Source organism: Hylobates moloch, unplaced genomic scaffold, assembly GCF_009828535.3.
Source record: "Hylobates moloch isolate HMO894 unplaced genomic scaffold, HMol_V3 SCAFFOLD_5, whole genome shotgun sequence".
Classification (NCBI taxonomy): Eukaryota; Metazoa; Chordata; class Mammalia; order Primates; family Hylobatidae; genus Hylobates; species Hylobates moloch.
The window spans coordinates 141653489-141669718 of NW_026652280.1; positions in this window are offsets into that span (position 1 = coordinate 141653489).

Here is a 16230-nt window from a genome sequence, read left to right on the forward strand (position 1 = left end):
AGAATAACATAATGAGGTATTACAGGGCCAAGAAAGGTAAGAGCATATTTGAAGGAGTGATTATATAAAGGACCATGGAATCTAAGCCAGGCAAGGAGAGAATGGGTTTTGAGGGATGGAGATAAACAGTGAAAATCATTTTTGGATCAATTGGATGCCAATGAATTTAATTCCTCTTCTCTCCTTACCTAAGAATTGCCTAAGAATCAAGTGCCAAGAATAATCAGAATTAATTGCCCCCTTCCCTTTAAGCAGCCACCAGGGCACCCGGTCTTGTCTTAAATATTTATCTCAGTGACCTTATTTCATCACTTAAACCCCTATCCCCTTCAGGGTCAGGAGTCACATGAAAAAGGTACCTAGTGGAGTAAAAGAATTTTTTGAGCTGGGGTACAAGCATGAGCTGAAAATATACAAATGAGATGCTTGAAACTAATATAAGTGAGAGAATGCAATTGTTGTAAGTGACAAGGTCTGCAGCTAACCATGGAGGATGGTGGCTGAAGGGGAATGGTAGAAGACCAGATGCACTGGAATAAAGAGATAGAGGAATGGAGAAGCCGTGGGCTTGAATGGGCCATCTGTGTAGATACTGAAATCACCAGGAATAATGACAAAAGAATGCAAGAGAGAAAGACAATAAACCTGGTGTTGACATTTCCAAGAAATGTGTAGTAGTGATCAGGACGACAGGGGAGGGCTACAGCCAGGAGGCCTGTAGGGAGGAGCAGGTTGATGGCATGAGTGGCAAAGGACCCGATGGGGGAGGGCAAGGAAGGGACAGCAGTTTGGAAGTGACAGTGAGGAGTGGGGAAGACATCTGCATCACCTCTGGCCCAGTGGGAAGTGACAGGTGAGAGAAAACTGGCCACCACTGCAGGGAATTCCCAGTGCTCAGGGGAAAGTTTCCTTTCGAGCTGCAAGGTGAAGGAACTGTTTAGAGAGGAGTGTGGTTGGAGGGGTTTTTCTGATGACAGAGGGGAATAGAGATTTGAGTGATGAAATTTGACCTGGGAGGCTTAGGTCACTGAGATAGATATTTAAGACAAGAGTGGGTGCCTTGGTGACTGCTTAAAGGGAGAGGGCAATTAATTCTGATTATTCTTAGCACGTGACTCTTAGGCAATTCTTAGATAAGGAGAGAACAGGAATTAAATTCATTGGAATCCAGTTGATCCAAAAATGCTGTTCATCCTTCTTCCTTAACAACCAGAGTTGGCCCCCCTTCCAATCCACACCACTTCTGTCTTGATTTAAGTCCTCCTTATTTCTTCCTTGGGCTATTACAATTGCCTCCTAACTGGTCTCTCTCACTGATCTCGCCTCTCTCCAATCCATTCTTCACATTTCTACCAGAGTGTTCCTTGTAAATCATTAATTTCATCAGGCAGCTCCTCTGCTCTAAATCCAGTAATGGCTTTCCTAATGCTTCAGGATCAGATCCAAATTCCTTAGTACGGTAAGGCCCCTCCTGGAGAGGACTCTCTCACTGCCTTCAGCCTCATGGGTCCCGCTCCCCAACAGTCTCATGCTGTTCTCTTTGTCTGCAATGCTCAGCTTCCTCTTTTTCATTTGAGTACCTTGTATACATTCTTTTAAGAAATAATTCAAGTCCCTGAAAGAATATACAAGAAACAGACACTCCTGGCTGTTCCTGAGAAGAGAAACTGGGCGGCTTGGTGAGGGGTAGAAGAGAAGCTTCTCACAGCATGTCCTTTTGTACATTTTGAATTTTATACTCTATGAACGTATTACTTCATTTTTTTAAGCAATGGAATTGAAAAAAAACTTAAGCATTAAATAGACCCCTAGAAAGATAGAATCAAGTGTTTCCTCCTCTGTAAGTCTTCTCTACCTTGATGCTCATCTCCACTGAGCTACCATCATGCCCTCCACACAGCTCCGTGGCAGCGTTTATCACTTGATATCGTTAAGTATCTGCAAACAAGCAAGCAGTCCTACCATCCTCACAGCCCAGAGGCTCCTTGAGGGAAGAGACTTTGTCTAACTCAATTTGGAATCTCCAGCCCCTTGCACAGTGCCAGTACAGAGGAAGGGCTCATAGAGATTTGTCGAATTCGTGAACAAATAGAGTTTCTGTGCAGAAGGGAAGCAAAATAAATGTAAGTATTCACATTTATTTCACAGAAAAAGAAAATGAAGCCCAGAAAAGTTATTTACTAATGATTTCACAACTAGTTAGCAGCATTAAATGAGAACCCAAACTTTCCAGAGTCCAATTTTTGTACTAGGGTAAGTTATAAGATGGTCACTCTAGGATAGCAGATATGACGCCTATTATATCTACTTATTTTGTCCCAGGGCTCTGGATTGTCAGGAAATTTCCAATTCCAGTAAACTGCCAGTTTAACCTCCAAGGAACAATTTCATGTATCAGGTCTTGGGTCCTAAACTGGAGTTAGGAAAGCATATATCTCAAATAGCTTACAGGCCAGGCTTATACTGACAGGGAATTTACATGGAAATCTTGTGGCACTTTTCTTTATCTTAAAGGCTGTGTTTGTGTCATTGTGTTCCTGAAACTCACAATGTGGTAGACATAGCCATACACAGTGACCGAAGAGATAAAAGGATAGCACAGGAAAAAGTGGTTGCCACAGCTCAAAGCCCAGTTCTCATTTGTAAGCATTTGGCTGAATTCCTTGGGCATTCAAAGCAGAAACCAATAGCATTTTATTTCACATGGGATCTATGTTTTTCTATGTAAAATGTTTGTGTTAATAATTATCTGGACTAGATTTTAAGCGTCCTGTGGAGATCTTCTGTGGTCTTCAAGATCAGTGGTCTTCAAACATTTTTGCCCAAATGCTGCTCTGAGAAACCTTGGAAAACCTTGCATCCCTTCCACATTTTTTATTGCCACCTACAGTATAATTTTTCATCACAAGTTTGCAAAGGGTGTTATTTCCAGCATATTGCAATTCATGATATTTTAAAATAAAGCTGTTAGCTCACTCTTTTAAATTTATCCTGAAGAATCTAAATCCCACGGTGATTTGTTACCCAACATTATTCATTTTCAATATACATGAACCAGTTCTTCTTTCACAGTCAGAAAATTTGCATTGTTCCCTTTGCTTCTTGAACTCACATTTTCACTGCATTTTCCCCACAGAATGTTATCATGTTGACATTTTCATGCTTGATAAATTTTTATTGATCAGTATGTCATTCTTCACAACAGACACTATGACTACATATTTATATAATTTTACTTTCTTGTGACTCTAAAGATTGAGGTGTTAAAAGTATCTCTGGGTGGAGTTATCCTTATAATTATTAGTAATATACAATTGATCAAACAGTAACTATATTATAAATTAACAAGCATATTTAAACAAAGAATAAAAGTGTATGCATTGATTATATGGAAGGAACTTTTTCTTTTCCAAGGTAGTGATGGATGAATATTATTTACAGCTAGAAGGAAACAAAGCTCCTCCCCAGTTGTATTCATGGGTTTGACTCTGTCTTTGTAGATATAAATGCTAAGGTACTTTGTTCACAGAAATTGAGTAGATGGGAATGGGAGAAACTTGTTGTAGCAGTGTTACTCAATTCTGTGAATTCCTTTCAATTATATGCCAAATATCATGCAATGATAGATTATTTACATTATTTCTAATGCTCTATCAGGTGGCAATTTTGCTCCCCAGTCATCATAGGCGTTCTCTTTCTCAATGCCCGCACAGGCTTCTACTTTGCCATATTGTGTGCACCTGGGACAATACACCATCGTAAGATGTGGGATCTGTGAGAAGAATGACTTTTTGCCAAGTGGGAAATGGCCATTGTGAAAGGGGAATGGAATGGAGACCACATGCACATTCTCAGGCAGATCGGTTTTAGGAAAGCGTAGAAAAGGATCAAGGGCATGGAATTGATTCTCTTGAAACTATCCTGTTCTGCACCACTGGAGGAGAGTCTTCATGTATCTTGGGGGAGGGGCTGGGGGTTGGGAGCTGCGGGAAGTGCAGGTTTATCCCAGTTTGAAGATGTCCATTTCTTAATCATCATCTTTTGAATAAAAATGACAGACAGCAAAAGAGATTAAGCAGTCCTAAACAGATTGGTAATGACATGGTGGTTAAGAGGTGAGCTCGGTAAATCCTAGCTCGGAAATTAACTAACTATATATATATAATCTTGTGCAAATTATTTAACCTCTCCCTGTTAAATTCCTCATCTGGAAATCAAAGCAATAATGATACCTAAGAAGGTTATTGTGAGGATTAAATGAGCTAATATGTAAAGCACTTAGAGCAGTGCTTGACAATTAGTAATCATGCAATAAATCATCACATTAGTACAAGGAAATGATTATGTATGACATAAAAATTAGGACAATAACCCCCACATAAGTTTGATATGTACTTTGCTATTACCTAAGCTAAATGCTTTAATTTGTAAACTAAACAAAAAGGTATAAGGTTCCACTATAAGTATGTGGCAGAGCCAATATTCTTACCCAGAGTTTCCACTGTTAAGGACTGTGTTATCCTGCCTCTTGAAAAATAAATGAAACAAAAATAAATGATATAAGAGGTGTGTAAGTTGTAAAATTATTCTTTCTAGATCAAAGTAGCATATGTTAAGCAAAATTTATAGTATGCTTATTTCCAAAGTAGCAAAAGTGTTCACTGTGTTCTTTCCTTACCTTTTATAACCACAGAAATTTCCATTATTTCATTTCAGATACTTCTCCCCAACCCCCACCCCCCCACACACACACACACTTACTACTAAATATATCATCCAACTTTTGGTGCTTAGAGGTTCAGGGGTTTTGCCTTGCAGCTTTTACTGGGGCTTCAAGCAGATCATGTTCAACTGTTTTATTAAATGAAAATTAGAGGTCCTTTTCCCAATATTATTTTATTTTTTCCAGCATTTCTAGCTGTCCCCTTCCCCACCTCATTCTACATCTGGGTTGTATGTTTGATAGCATATACAGTAAGCTGAAAAACACAACAAAGAGCTTAAAAACCCGCATCTGAATAACATCAACTTCAGGAACAGCTGCTAAGATAAAATAAATCCAAGACAGCCCAGCAAGCAGGAGTGATTTTGTTTCTTAAAGGGACAGGCAGACTTATATAAGATTTAAGTCTTAAACTGTTATTTAAAAACATATTATATTTCAGTTGAAATCAAAGTTTTTCAAATCTAAAATTTTATGTGGGTGTTTTACTCAGTACATAGAGGATTCTATTCCACTACATTTCAATTTGATGACATTATTGATAAAGGTTTACAAAGCAGAAAGTGTAATCCATCAGGAATCAAGCCTTCAGATTTCTTCTTCACTGAGAATGCAGAAAAAGAAACTTTGCCTAGTGAAATATAAATAGTGAAAGCAAATGGAAATTTATAAACAAGATAAAAATTAAATTGAGAATCACAGAATAAAAACATATGAACTGTTTGCAACATCTTAGCCTTCTGTAGTGTGATTCGCATTACAGAAAACTCTATATTAAAATAATTGCACATTTTATTATTTTTTTTTAATTTTTTTTTTTTTTGAGATGGAGTCTCGCTCTGTCGCCCAGGCTGGAGTGCAGTGGCACAATCTCGGCTCACTGCAAGCTCCGCCTCCCGGGTTCACGCCATTCTCCTGCCTCAGCCTCTCCGAGTAGCTGGGACTACAGGCTCCCGCCACCACGCCCGGCTAATTTTTTGTATTTTTTTTTTTTTTTTTAGTAGAGACGGGGTTTCACCGTGGTCTCGATCTCCTGACCTCGTGATCCGCCCGCCTCGGCCTCCCAAAGTGCTGGGATTACAAGCGTGAGCCACCGCGCCCGGCCTAATAATTGCACATTTTAAATAATAGGTAAGGAAAGAAAGGAAATCCAGCATATTAAAATATGATCTTATAGAATAGATAAATGATAAAGAGACTGTGTGTTCTACGAAGGTGTTATTCATCATGCAAAAAGACTTACCATAGTTTTCTTTTAAACATCTAGCTTCGCTAGTACATTTAGAATATGATTTGATTTATAAGTACATTATTTACACGTGACTTTTCCTGGAAAATATCTATTACATAAAGCAAGTACTAGCAAGAAAACATAGTGCTGTGGCCTGAAAAGTTCAGAAAGGAAAAAATCATTTTGTGAAAAGTTGTATTTATCAACATATTTTGTCTGGCCTAATTAGCAAAGAAAGAAGATATGATTCAGAAAAATATTCATATCTTAGCTATATGCTGATAATATAAAGCATAAAGAGCCCCACATATTTCCTGTTTCTTATTTAAATTTTCCATTCGCGCAGTGCTCTGTAATAATTTATATACTTCATTTCTCACCGACTTTTTTTGCTCACTTGACTGTTTCCATCTGTGACACTTAAGCATATTTGTACCAATGAAATGAAGTATCATAGCCTCAGGTCCCTTCATGAATGTCCTTTTTTCAGTGTACTATCAGGGATGCTTTTGGCTGCAAGTAACAGACAACCTAGTAGTGTTTTAGAACTCAAATCCTTTATTGTTTACTAAACAGAATGCCCAGAGGAAGGTGGCCCCATGTTGGTTCGGGAGCTCAGTGCTATCATCATGGATCCAGGTGGCTGAGCTGATTTGTCTAGGCAGTCTGACTTATGTGCACATGGCACACTCTACTTCTTCTCTGCAATACTTACACTTTCACTACTCTGTCCTAGGAGACTGAGTTCCTGTTTTGGGCAGAGATCTTTTCTTTCCTTATATTCCTCAGTGCTTGACACACAGTAATCAATAAATATTTATTAAACCAGTGAGATCAATTTTAAACAGGAAGAGGGAAACTAGAACTATGTGAAATAAAAAGGTGCTTAGGTACAGAACTAAATCAATTAAGATTATTCAAATTAATGCTGGATCTTTGTGTTCTGTGGTTTTTAAAGAGACTTCAGTATAACTGGAAGACATTTTGGGTCAATTATAGTCCCCCATTTTTTTTAGAGCAAACTTTGTTGGCTGAATAAGACTCTGGCTTTAAATTTGCAACTTTAGAAGAGTAGACTGAGCTAAATTGCTCTGTGTGAGAAAGGTTTAGAGGCTGACTCTGGAGTCAGCAAAGTTAGCTGTGTGTGTGTGTGTGTGTGTGTGTGTGTGTACTGGAAAGGAAGAGGGAATTGAGCAAACACAAATAGTTGGAGGAGAGACCCGAGAAGTGGTATGTTTGCTGGTGATTTTTTAAAAAGTGAAATGTTATAGGCTGTGTGATGAGACCCCACAAGTTTTCAGTAAATCTATGAAAGTTGTATGATACTTGGTATTGTTGGATACTGATGAAGATGAGTTTATGTCAAGAACTTGGGTTAACATGGTTGAAATGTTATATCAGAATTTTGGACAGTACACCTAAATCCTTAAAACGATTACCTATCATGTGTGCACGCGTGTGTGTGTGTGTGTGTGTGTGTGCACCCATGCTTTGCATATGTGCACACTGCATTTACTAAAGGTGATATATTTCTCTCTTGGAAATACAGTTTGAAAACTACTCTCTTTGGTACCTGACCACCTTTCTATGATAATACCTTATCAACTGTTTAATTTATGCATAATCAAATTTCACGTCATATTTAAAACTAATAAATCACTTTTGGGACATTTGGAGAGTTGGAAACTAATGTGTTAGCTCTTGATAAAATCATCAGGTGTTCTTACTCAAAAAGAGTCCTTTTAGAAGAAGTCATGGGGCAAAACACTCAGCAGATCAGTCAAAAATCTCAAGTACTAAGAACGTAACACCCAGGAGAATGGAACACCCAGGCATTTGTCTGCTGATCTGTGTGTTTGTATATGACAGGGTTGGGTGGTAGTGGGGTGGGGAAATGGCAGGACGGACGAGGGACAGTTTCCTTTTCTGGAGATTTTCACCTGGCTGGAGGTGGGAGGAAGAGTGAACAGCAGTGGTCTGTTTTTCCTGCAAACTCAGCCAGCACTTTGTAAGTGGCACATACTGTCATTTCAACTACTACTACTACTGGCCCAAATCCAAAGGGATTAGCTAGAAATGAATCATCTTTGGAAATGCAGCATGATGCAGAAATTCACTAAGATAGTCAGAGGAGTCACTCAATCCCAGCTAAGTTTAAGGCCATGTTTTAGAAGTCAGAAAGCAGAGCTGGCACTCTGGTCTCGAAGCTTTTTTAACTCACAGAACTATTGTGAAGCTTGCAGAGTCAAGATTGCCCCAAGGCCCTGGTCTAGATTTTTCTCTTCAATGGAGTACTCCCTGATAATTCTAGCCCATTGAGAAAACTCTGGAGTCTACTGGCCCTTGGACTCTGCCCCATACTGTTTTGTAGTAAATTACAAACAGCCTGAAGTTGGTCTTGCTAATAAAATGAAGCCATGGATATGAAAGTGCCTAGCACAGTATTCAGAAAGACTTTGTTTATCCATTCTGTTATTTCTGGAAAAGTAGTCCTGGCCAGAACACAGAATTAATAAAAGTGGGGCCGTTAAGCAGAGGTGACTCAGCCCATATTCTCATCTGTTAACAGCATAAGGCCCTAACAGGAAATGTTCTCTACCAGATCCAGAAATTGTTGCTCCTATTGAAATAACCCAGATGGTATGCATTACAGAAGAAAGCCTTTATAAGTTGGCCCATTATTATCCAAATCTGAATATGCATGTTAGTAGAAGCACTGTGGCCTGAATCCTGGCTAGGGTATTTGAAACACTTGTTCCTGAGGAAAACATATGAGTAGAATAAAGGGTGGGTCATTAGCTTAATGCATATTAAAATCAGAGCCTATTTATTACAGCAAAATTAAAATATTTTAAGATCACTATACTACATACTTACAAAAATTCATATAACAAGTTAATAAAATGTAAGACAAATGTTCCTTTGCTCCTTTCTGCCTTCCTCCCAATCTCACTATTATTATTACTGTTGTTGTTATTTTGATACAGGGCCTTGCTCTGTTGCCCAGGCTGGAATGCAGTGCACAATCATAGCTCACTGTAGCCTCAAACTCCTGGGCTCAAGCAATCCTCCTGCCTCAGCCTTTCAAAGTGCTTGGATTACAAGCATCAGCTGTCATGTCCAGCCTTTTTAATATTTACCTGTGTAGTTATCTTTACCTGTGCTCTTTAGTTCTTTGTATGGGTTCAAGTTACTGCTTAGTGTCCTTTCATTTCAGCCTGATTGACTTGCATTAGAAGCTCTTGTCGGGCAGCTCTGTTACCAACAAATTCTGTTTTTGTTTATCTGGGGATGTGTTAATATCTCCTTTGTTCTTGAGGTATGGTTTTGCTAGAAGGTGTTGGTTAACTTTTTTTTTTTTCAGCATCTTGAATATGTCATTCCACGGGCTCTGGCCTCCGTGGTTTCTTTTTTTTTCAGGGCCCGCCACCAGCCGGTAATTTTTTTTTTTGTTTTTTAGTAGCGGTTTCACCGTGGTCTCGATTCCTGACCTGATCCGCCCAGGGATTACAAGCGTGAGCCACCGCGCCCGGCCTGGCCTCCGTGGTTTCTGATGAGGTGTCAGCTCTTCATCTTTTTGGCCCTCAATCTCATCATTATCTCAGGCACTGAAGAGCTGGGGCTACAGAGGCAAACATGACCAAAAAGAACCCTCCCTTCAGAGGGCTTATGTTTTAGTTGAAGGAGAAAGATCACAGCAAGGAAACAACTAAAACATAAATAAAACCAAGCCTCAGAAGGTTTCTTTATATATGGAGGTGGGATCTGAATGATTAAAAAACAGAATCAGTCTTGAATCTTTATGGGAAGAGCCTTCGAGGCAGACTGAATGGCAAGTACAAGGAGCCAAGGGAACTGAAAAGGCTGCCTCTATGGTTGGCACTTTGTGGCCAAAGTGAGAGTTCTGAAAGGAGGATGGGGAACAGGGGCCAGATCACGCCAGGGAGGGCTAGGTGGGAAGTTACTAAACACAATGAGAGGCCACTGAAGGTTCTTAAATGGGGAAGGGGAATCAGAATTTGATTTTCACTTTTGAAAGATGCCTCTAATGTAATGGGGGCAAAAATGGAAGTCTTCAGACAGGTTGGAAGAAATTCATTCACACATACACACAGGCATATAGAAATAAATATTTCTATTTTTAAAAACAAAAATGGTGACATATAGTACTTATTCTGCAACTAGTTATTGGTGTACATTTTTAGAACTCCTCTTTGAAATTATGCTCAGAGTTGGTTTACTGCCTCTTAGAAAAATCAAACACATTGTGTTTTTTTACCTTTCCTTTCCCACTCAAATGCAGTAACTTAGCAGGAAAACAGGTTTGGGATTTTAACATTTTGCTCCAGATCAGATTTGGCTCTTGCATGACTTTTGCATTGTCCCAGAAATCAGATTTATTCTTAAAAAATAATTGTTTTCTTTCTTTCTTTTTTTAACCTTGCAACTCCACTCAAAGGAAAGCATTATTTTCAACAAATTCAGTAAATAATGATGTGATACGTTTTGAATATGTATACATTGGAATATGTATACAGCCTAATAAAGTGCTTACTTTGAAATGAAAAACATTTATTTGAATTTATAAATTTAGTCACCAAATAATTATTGAGTACCAACCACAAAGCATCAGGCACTGTTTCAGGCACTGAGGATACATTAATGAACCAAGTAGAGGAAATTTATTTTCCTGCTGAGTTTATATTCTAGCGGAGGGAGACAGACCAAATGAACAATCAAAATAAGTAAAGGATCTATCATGGTTTAAGATTGTATAGGAGCAAAGTACGAGAAATTTGGAAAGCTGGAAGGGAGTTCCGATTTTAAACAATGTTGTCAGGTTGGCCCTTACCAAGATGGCGACATTTGAGCAGATTCTAAATCGAAGATGTAAGTAATACAGATGCTAAGGGGATGAACATTCAAATAGAGGTCCTGAGGCAGGAATGTGCTTGGCAAAATTGAGGAACAGTGAGGTGGCTAGTGGTTGGTTGAGTGCTTAGTTGAATGGTTGACAGATTGTAGGACATGGAGTGAGAGAGGTAAGGTGGTGAAGGTAAGGTTGTAAGAGCCTTGCAGCCATGGTTAGCACTTTAGCTTTAACATTGAGTTAGGGGAGCCAAAGAAGAGAAGTGACAGGATCTCACATTTTAAGGGAATTACTCTGCCCACTGTGATATAAATAGACTACAGAGGAGCAAGGGTGGGAGTTTTGATATGTTTTGGAAAACCACAACAGCAGCATTTCATAGTCACATCCCTTTAATTTTGCTAAAAAAAAAGTGGAAAGCAAAGTAAGCATTTTAAAAATAAAATTTTCATATCTTATCTTTCCTTTCTGATATAGTGCGGATATGTGTCCCTGCCCAAATATTATGTTGAATTGTAATTCCCAGTATTGGAGGTGGGGCCTGGTGGGAGGTGATTGGATCATGGGAGTGGTTTCTCATGAATGGTTTAACATCATCCCCTTGGGGCTGTCCTCCATGAGAATAGCGACTCCTCATGAGATCTGGCTGCTTAAAAGTGTGTGGCACCTTGCTGTCTTTCTTTCTTGCTTCTACTTTCGCCATGAGGTGCCTGCTCCCACTTCACCTACTGCCATGACTGGAGATTCCTGATGCCTCCCGAGAAGCAGATGCCAGTGTCATGCTTCCTGCACAGCCTGCAGAACCAGGAGTCAATTCAACCGCTTTTCTTCATAAACTACCCAGTCTCAGGTATTTCTTTACAGCAATGCAAGAATGGCCTAATACACTTACCATAGTAAAGTTCTATCAAGCCCAATTTCTTTTAGTCATGGGCTAAAAATGTTCTTAGGCTTAAGCCTACAATGGCTTAAGCAGTAGGCCATTTACTGTCTCACATGATATGCAGTGTAGAGATATACAGAGCCAAGCTAGGCTAATGTAGCCACTCAGTAACATCTGGGCTTGGGGTTGCCTTTTCTGTACAGGCACACCTTAGAGGTAGTGCAGGTTCGGTTCCAGACCACAGCAATTAAGCAAATATCACAATAAAGGTTGTCACATAGTATTTTGGCTTCCCAGTCCATATAAAAGTTATTTTATACTATACTATTGTCTATTAGTATGCAATAGCATTATGTCTTTAAAAACAATGTACATATTTTAATTGAAAAATACTTCATTGCTAAAAAATGCTAACAATCGAAAACAATCTTGAAGCCTTCAGCGAGTTATCATCTCTGCTAGTGGAGGGTCTTGCCTTGATGTTGACGGCTGCTGACTGATCAGGATGGTGGCTGCGGAGGGTTGGGGTGGCTGTGGCAACTTCTTAAAATAATGCGGTGAAGTTTGCCACATCGATTGACTCTTCCTTTCACAAAATATTTTTGTATCATGCAACGTTGTCCGATAGCGTTTTAACCACAGTACAGCTTCTTTCAAAATTGCAGTCAATCCTCTGAAACCCTGCTGCTCATCAGTTTATGGAATATTCTAAATCCTTTGTTGTCATTTGAACAACGTTCACAGCATCTTCACCAGGAGTAGATTCCCCCTCAAGATACCACTTTCTTTGTTCATCCATACGAAGTAGCTCTTCATCTGTTCAAGTTTTATCATGGGATTGAAGCAATTCAGTCACATCTTCAGGCTCCACTTCTGGTTCTAGTTTTCTTGCTATGTCTACCACATCTCCAGTTACTTATTCCACTGAAATCTTGAACTCCTCAAAGTCATATATGCGGGTTTTAATCAACTTCTTCCAAACTCCTTTTTTTTTTTTTTTTTTTTTGAGACGGATTCTCGCTCTGTCACCCAGGCTGGAGTGCAGTGGCGCAACCTCGGCTCACTGCAAGCTCCACCTCCCGGGTTCACGCCATTCTCCTGCCTCAGCCTCTCCGAGTAGCTGGGACTACAGGCGCCCGCCACCACGCCCGGCTAATTTTTTGTATTTTTTAGTAGAGGCGGGGTTTCACCGTGGTCTCGATCTCCTGACCTCGTGGTCCGCCCGCCTCGGCCTCCCAAAGTGCTGGGATTACAAGCGTGAGCCACCGCGCCTGGCCAAACTCCTCTTAATGTTGATATATTTTGACCTCCTTCCATGCCCATGAATGTTCTTAATGGCATCTAGAATGGTGAATCCTTTCCAGGTTTTCAATTTACTTTGCCCAGTTCCATCAGAGGAATCACTATCTACGGAAGATACAGCCTTATGAAATGTATTTCTCAAATAACACTTGAAAGCCAAAATTACTCCTTTATCCACGGGCTGCAGAATAGATCTTGTGTTAGCAGGCAAAGCTCTTGGGTAACCAGGTGCATTATCAACGAGCAGTGAGATTTTGAAAGTAATCTTTTTTCCTGAGTCACAGGTCTCAACAGTGGACTTAAATTAAAATGTTCACAAACCATGCTGTGAACAGCTGTGCTGTCAGCCAGGCCTTTTTGTTCCATTGATAGAACTCAGGCAAAGTCAATTTAGATATTTCTTAAGGGCCCTAGGATCTTTGGAATGGCAAATGAGCATTACCTCCAACTTAAAGTCAGTAGCTGGAGCCGGGCATAGTGGCTCATAGCACTTTGGGAGGCTGAGGGAGGTGGAGCATTTGAGCTCAGGAGTTTGAGACCAGCCTGGGCAACATGGTAAACCCTGTCTCTACAAAAAATACAAAAATTAGCTGGGCATGGTGGTGTGTGCCTGTAGTCCCAGCTACTTGGGAGGCTAAGGTGGGAGGATTGCTTGAGGATCACTTGAGGCTGCAGTGAGCCGTGATCGCACCACTGCACTTCAGCCTGAGCAACACATTGAGACCCTGTGTCAAAAAATAAAAATAAAAAGTCAGCAGTTGCATTGGCCCCTAACAAGAGTCAGCCTGTCCTCTGAAGCCAGGCAGGGACTTCTCTTTAGCTAGAAAAGTTCTATGTGGCATATTCTTCTAATAGAAGGCTTTCTTTTGGTCTACACTGAAAATCTGTTTAGTGTAGCCACCTTCATCAATTAGATCTTCTAGATAAATTGCTGCAGCTTCTACATCGGCACTTGCTGCTTCACTTTGCACTTTCATGTGATGGAGGTGGCTTCTTTCCTTAAACCTCATGAACCAAACTCTGCTAGCCTCAAACTTTTTAAATGAAGCTTCCTCATTTCTCTCAGCCTTCATAGAACTGAAGAATTAGGGCCTTGCTCTGGATAGGCTTTTGCTTAAAGGAATGCTGTGGCTGGTTTGATGTCTTATCCAGACCACTCAAACTTTCTACTTATCAGCAATAAGGCAGTTTCACTTTCTTTTCCTGCCTGTGTTCAAGGGAGGAGGACTTTTAATTTCTTTCAAGAACTTTTTCTGTGCATTTATAACTTGGCTAACTGGAACAATAGGTCTAGCTTTCTGCCTGTCTCGGCTTTCAAGATGCCTTCCTCACTAAGCTTAATCATTTCTAGCCTTTGATTTAAAGTGAGAGATAGGTGACTCTTCCCTTCACTTGAACACTTAGAGGCCACTGTAGGGTTATTTATTGCCCTAATTTTAATATTGCTGTGTCTCAGGAAGTAGGGAGGCCCAAGGAGAGGGAGAGAGATGATCAGCCAGTCAGTGGAGCAGTCAACACATACACTGAATTGGCTGTCTTATAAGGGTGCAGTTTGCAGCACCCCAAAATTATACAATAGTGACATCACAGATCGCCATATTTAACGGAAAAGTCTGAAATATTTCAAAAATTACCAAAATGTGACAGACACCAAGTGAACACATGCTCTTAGAAAAAATGGTGCCACTAGACTTGCTCAATGCAGGGTTGAGCAACAAACCTTTAATTTATTTGAAAAAAATACAGTACCTGTAAAGTGCAATAAATTGAAGTATAAAACAAGGTACACGTGTATTTTTCTTGCTTTTCTCTCGTGGTTGCAGAATATGCTGCCACAGCTCCAAATATGTCTGGCTCACTGGAGGATGTCCAAGGCAACAAGGAAAAAACTTGCCCTTAGGCTGTCAGGATAAAATCCTTCCCCTGAGGCTCCTCATCCCCCACTCCCCAGTATGGACTGAGCAGAATTAGGTCATATTTTTAGCCCCTCAACCGGTTATTGGTTAACAAAGAGGGACAGAGTACCAAGAGGTTTAGGCCAGTGGTTCTCAAAGATCTGCTGAACCTTGGGGAGGCAAGTTTCCAAGACCCTTCCAGGGAGTCTGCAAAGTCAAAACTATTTTTATTATAATACTATTATTTGCCTTTTTCACTCTCATTATGAGTGCACAGTAGACTTTTCCAGAGGCTACCTGAAATAGCACAACAGATTGAACGCACAAACAGATATGAAAATCCAAATGCCTTCTATTAAGCAAGACATTAAAGATATGGGCAAAATTTTAAAGTAACACCATTCTTTTTACTAATTTTTTGAAAATAGTTATTTTTAACTAAAATGTGCTATTTGACATTTTTATCTTTATTCATTATTATTTTTAAAAATAGCTATTTTTAAATTTCTGTTTTAATATTAATAGCTGTAACCCACATAAACAAAAGTTCTTGGGGCTCTCAATAATTTTACAAGTGGAAAGCGGTCTTGAGACCAAAAGATTGAGACCGCTGGTTTATTCAGGCAGATCTTATTCCTTCCCGGGGTTGCTGAGGTCGGAGCTAAACTTCCCAGAGCTCAACTAAGCTTGGCTCAAACCTTTTAAAAATATAACTGTTAATGGTAAGGCCACCTGGGCTCAACAGCAGCTAGACGGGCCTCTGATTGCTTAGGCCAAAGGAAAAGAGGAGGATTTCGTTGGGCCCTGAAGCTGTCACCGTGGCGTTCTTCTTCTGCTTCTTCTGGCCTTGATCTTTCATCCAGGATTGGGGATACGGGCATGCAAACTGGGAGGTGGACATTCCTCCCGCTCGTTTTTCAGTGAGTATCTTCACTCATACTGTTTTGGTTTCAAAGTGCTCTCAGGAGTCTCCTTAAAACACCAAACCTGTTTTTCGCCTTTTGAATAAATCCCTTGGCTTCACCAAAACTAAACAAAACAAAAATCAAAGAACATCTTTGTGTAACCTATATGCCTGTGATTTCTCCATCTGATCTCCTTCCTTTCTCTGGCCTCTTTTCTTTTCTTCCCTAGTGAATTTTAGGCTGCCACGAAACCAGGGAGGAGACAGCCTGACCCTGGCCACGGGTGCAGCAGGCATATTTTCATTGCACATACTTTGTCGAGTGGGTGTAAGACATTTTTGCATAAACTGAGTTCACGAATGCCATTTCTTAGTCTTTCCTTTGCCCGCGGTCTTCTGCCCAGTTCCATTTCTTCGCCCTA